This window comes from Triticum dicoccoides, chromosome 3A, assembly GCF_002162155.2.
Source record: "Triticum dicoccoides isolate Atlit2015 ecotype Zavitan chromosome 3A, WEW_v2.0, whole genome shotgun sequence".
In the NCBI taxonomy this organism is placed as follows: Eukaryota; Viridiplantae; Streptophyta; class Magnoliopsida; order Poales; family Poaceae; genus Triticum; species Triticum dicoccoides.
In genome coordinates this window covers 722,840,080-722,845,797 of record NC_041384.1, presented here as the reverse complement: position 1 = coordinate 722,845,797, position 5,718 = coordinate 722,840,080, and positions in this window count along the sequence as shown.

The following is a 5,718-nucleotide window of genomic DNA, read 5'->3' as shown; positions in this document are numbered from 1 at the left end:
AGTTGGGAGAACTTGTATTAGTTTCCCCCAACTACAAGTATTTCGGTACAGAGCGAATAGATAATATGGTTAGAGGTGGAGATATTTCTGCTGTGGCAGCTGAGGAGTGGACTGAGATTTCATCAGTTTGAATGGGGTTGGAGTTCTCGCCAGTTTCCGGCTTATTCTATTTTGCAAGTAGATGTATGAGGCAAGTACCAATTGTAAGATAACAGCGTGAGAAGAAAACTGAAGGAATACTGACCAGCTTGTCGTTATCAACAGCAACTCATGCAGAATGTTCTTCTGTAATATCCTGCTTAATTAGATCAAGAAATTATGATAGTGACATGACATATATGAAAATCTAAATACTTGTAGTACAAGGGAATATTACCTTGAGGGTTGGTACTGATGGTTGGCTAGATGTACTTTACTTCTTTCGGTATGCTTTTGTTTGAACCAGAAGACAGTTAGTTGAACTCAAAAGACATTTGGTTTTTGGTGGACTGCTGTCACGCTATTGACCTGGAAGGGTAGCTCCCCATAATGAAGGCCTTTCTCATTAACATGGTACCTATGCTGGATATCATCAGTCATGTAAGAGTAGTATTTGTTATAAAATGCACACTCATCCTCTACACTACAATGCAAAATGATTGTCATGAAAAGATACATCGTAAGATAGAAACGCTCACCGGCTGATGGATGGACATAGTATACACGGCCTATTTTTTCACCAGTTTCGCACCTTTTTTCCAGAATTACTCAGTACGTTCCCATATCCATTCACTTGGGATATCTAATCTTTCAACTGTTGGTATTTTACAGTGTATGGGGAAATTCATACAAGCACCACAAGGAATCATGAGGGACCAAATGCCTGCAGTCTAAATATTCTTGTTTGGCAGTATATAAGATGATTAGCAAGGTAAAGAAAATGCTTTAAGGCAGCACAAGAGGAGGTGAATTAACATACTCTTTGTTTTTGGCCGTCCAATTGAATTGTGCATATTAAGTGGTTCGTTAATCCTTGCCCGCTTACATTGGGGCAGGACTCTACTTGGTCCGCTACCGCAATGTGGCTGACACACATCGCTTCCATGGTCTTGCAATCGAGAACGTTTAGGCATTTTTATTGTACAACATGTGTCACAAACAAATTATACGAAATTTGAAACAAACAGAAGGAAAGTAAAGAGACAAAATGGATGTGGCTGGTTGGAATGAAAATCAAACAAATCGCATAAAATTAACAATTAAAATCACAATAACAAAGAAAAACATAGTAGATGATGATAAGGCAACAATATGTAAGAATGAGTCGGCTGTCGAACCTGTCCAGAAGCCATGCTTGCAATTGGGTGTAACGCACACAGCCACGAGCAATTCCAACAAGGAAATCCTAGCGAATGAGCACTGCGAACCTGCAACAAAGGAGGGAAGTTCCGTACCTAAGAAAACATGTAGGAGAATTAGGAGTAAGATGAATAGACAGCAAGAATAGACCTAGGCAACACCGCAACAGACATGGTGGAGAGACGACACAGAGCATGAAAGAAGGGATGATGCGAGGCATTATATAGAAGGAAGAGCGAGAGATTGGGGTAACGCACGAACACCGCAAATTAATCACCATCATCACCAATGGCGGAGCTTGAAAGAAAAAGCTGGGCGGGCCAGATTAAAGAAGAGCACAATTTTTTAAAACTTCTGAATGTGAAATCTATGTTGCAATCTGCAAAATGTAAAGAACAATTAAGTAGTCAATTGAGTGAGAAAATCAGGCTATGTAATGAAGCAATTGTAAACAAATCAATTCTTCTTTGAGTGTGAGTGGCCCTGCCCGTGGCTACCAACGTTGCAATTTGCATAGATATAAGGAACAATTTTTGAGTTAAAAAAGAATCAGGCACCCTGTAGAACGTTGGGAAGAGGAGAGCAGTCGTATGCGATGGAGCAAGGTGCACAGTGGGGCAGCACGACGGCGTGGCCTGGAGGATGTCGCCGATTGCTTGCTACGACGGTAGCGACGCCGATGCTACCTCGAGACGGCGAGAGATGCCGGCCGGCGCCACTGCTACAGACTACATGCTCGTGCGAGAGACTATTGGATCAATCCGTGCCCTGGGTTAGTGAACTGCAAGTGGGCTGGACTCCAAAGCTGCATATTAAAAAAAATTGCAAAAATCCTGGGCGGGCCGTGGCCCAGTTGGGCCCCAACAAAGCTCCGCCCCTGATCATCACCCGTGAGGTTAACTGTCAGGACCCCGATCCTAAGTCACACCGATCTAGCATGTAACACATCATATCACTTTGCGGCCTCACGCACGGTATTCCCACGGGTGCCACCTTACCTGGCCCGGGACAGTTTGCGCCTTTTGGCTCACGTATATGACAGTGTTGCTAGCATCTATATGACAAAGAACCCGGGCCGACATGGCTAGTCGTGAACCCAAAGCGGCACTAACCCATGGGGACAGGCATACATAAATCAACCTCGAGCATGTCGGTCAACAGCGTGTGAATCCGGACTGTAGCACTGGGCTAACAGGACTCCGGTGAACCGGGCTGTAGCAGGCTAGGCAGGACTCCGGATGTCACCGCGTGACATTTCCCCAAAGGGACAGACACAGGAACGAAGTGAAACACATGCCGGCCAGTCAAGTGTCATGAGCAGTAGTGCTGGGCTAGCAGGACTCCGTTGAACCGGGCTGTAGCGGACTACTATGGCTCAAGGAAGCACTAGACTACATTTCCCCATAAGAGAGGCTGCCGAGGATAAACAACTAGATTGTCGGATCCCACACATACCAAGCATTTCAATCATACACACAATATGCTCGATATGTGTAAATACAACATGACATCACAACAAGACTCTACGACTCAAGTATTTATTCATTAGGCTCCGAAGAGCGAGATATTACAAACATGGGTCTCATGACCCAACAAACAGAGCATACAAGCAACAAGCACATGCGGAAGCTTAACTTGTCTGAGTTCAGACAACTACAAATGAAGAAAGCTGAGAAGCCTGACTATCTACCAGATCCTGCCGAGGACACAAGATCGTAGCTGAGGTATCAAGCTAAACGTCGAAGTCCACACGGAACTACTAGCGAGACTGACGTCTCTCTGCAAAAACATAAAATAGGCAAACGTGAGTACAAATGTACCCAGCAAGACTTACATCAAAACTATCTACATATGCATCGGTATCAACAAAGGGGGGGGTGGTGGAGTTTAACTGCAGCAAGCTAGCTTTGACTCGGTGGCTATCCTGAACTACAACTGTAAATAACTCTTTGAGGTGGCGCACACGAGTCCACATATTCACCATACCAATACACCACTATGGATCCGCTCCCGTCTTCCTACGAGAACGCCATCCATAGCACTCACGCTTATCTTGCGCATTTTAGAGTATCCACTTTCACTTGTCTATGAACTATGCAAGGGGTCCAAGTTTCCATATCCGAGGAATCCGGCTATTCGAATAGATAATGATAACCCTGCAGGGGTGTACTTCTTCACACACGCTCTCGCCACTTATCGCCCTGTACACGTCATGTACCTCGGCAACCTTCAAGCGGAAGCCGGGCGAGGGAGTCGGCCACGACCTGACTAACCACACAAGTCTCTCGTCCAGGTTTATCGCCTATTCGGGTTCCATCCGCAAGGAGATCCGGCCGGGGTGTCGCTCACGGCTCCAAACGATGTGTGCAGGGTTCCCAAGCCCACCTCGACGGGTGGATCTACGCTTGGTACACCGTGCCACGGTGCCTAGTCTGTCCCAAGCCCACCTGTACCGGGTACCACTTGGTAGACTACTAACACTACCTACAAACACCAGAAACTAGTTGCAACTCCTGGACAGAGATCAAGTGGATTAATAATTCGAGAGGGGCACTTAAGCATTCCAATGCGTGGTAGTAACTGTTCATGGATCACAAACACAGAACTCAGTTCCTGAGAACGGCTGCAATGAGACAACCCACCATGTACTCCTACATGGCCTCTCACCGCTATCTTTACCAAATCGTGTTCACACACTTAGCTCTCAACAGTAGGACATGTTCAGAACTTCCCAATTCATCCCCGGTGAATCAGACCTGACACAACTCTAAGCAATAGCAGGCATGACAAACAAGCATGAATGAGTAGGCACATCAGGGCTCAAACAACTCCTACTCATGCTAGTGGGTTTCATCTATTTACTGTGGCAATGACAGGTCATGCAGAGGAAAGGGGTTCAGCTACCGCAGCATGTAACAGTTGAAGCGTTGTTGTCCTAATGCAGTAAAAGAGAGCAGGAGCGAGAGAGTGGGATTGTATCGAAATGAACAAGGGGGGTTTTCCTTGCCTGGCACTTCTGAAGATAACATTGAGTCTTCATCAGTGTCAACGATCACAGCATCGGAGTAGCGTCTACCGAGAGGGGACAAATACCGGCAAACAAGAAAGAGCACAATCAATGCAATGCAACAATATGATGCATGATCATGACATGGCAATATGCTATGATTTGGGCTAATGCAACATAAAGTCATTTTAATTGAAGTGGAATTCAAAACTACATCAAATTCCAACTCCAAACCTATTATGAAATTTGCCCTAATCATGTTTCATCCTAAACAGTGAGGTTAACTTGCTCAAACATGCATGCAAATGGTACAGATGGATAGATTGGATTTTTCTGATCATTTTTTGTATATAAATCTTTGACTTTGGAGTTACGGTTGAATTTCTATGAATTTTTGAAGTTCAAATCATTTTTTGGATTTTCTGGTTATTTAGAATTAACAAAATCCAGTAAATGATTTACTGCGACATCATGACATCATGCTGACATCAGCGGTCAACGGAGCGGCCCAGGTCGAATCTGACCAATGGGTCCCGCGTGTCAGTTACTAACTAAACTATCCTGGTTTAATTAGTACTAATCCTAGATTAATTAGTAGGGCCGGGCCCGCGTGTCAGTGAGTCAGGGGGAAAGTCAAACCCCGGTCAAGCTGGGTCAAACCCGCCGGACTAGGTCAATAGCTCGTCGCCGGCGACGACAGCGACGGCGGAGGGCTTCGGGAATCGCCCACATGCGACCAAATCGATGGCCGAGCCCACCTACGAGGAGCTGGGGCTCGTGCGCATCCATCTGTGGCAGGGGGAGGGTGCGAGGTGGCCGGAGTTGGGCACGGCGTCGACCTCGGCGGCGGCCAGAGTTCGGGCGTGCTCGGAGGCAGCGCTACAGGGCACAGCAGGGCGAACCTGCGAGTGCTACGGGTTCCTGGGAACGCGCTGAGTGCGTTTATAGGTTCGGACGCAAGCGGCAGTGGCTAGAACGACGGTGTCAACATGCGCGGCGGAGCCGAGCTCTCGGCCATGGCGGAGATGCGTCCTGGAGCTCGCGAACGCGAGGGAGAAGAGAGGGGTTCAGCGCGGAAGCTCACAGCGATCACGTTGAAGAGGTCAGCGGCTCGGGGAAGGTCCGGTGCGGCGGAACGGCGAAGCCGATCTCCGGCGTCCGGAGGAAGAAGACGACGGCGGGGACGGTGCTACGGGGCTTCCGGCATCACGTGGGTTGGTGGAGGCGAAGAGGAAGGCGCGACGGTTCTTCTGGAAGCATCGGCGAGGCGAGGGGTGGACGAGGGCCGCGGTGGTGCTCGTCGGTGCTCCGGGGTCTCGTGGTCGATCGCGGGAGAGAGAGAGAGCAGAGGAGGAGGAGGAGGTCCGAAGAGA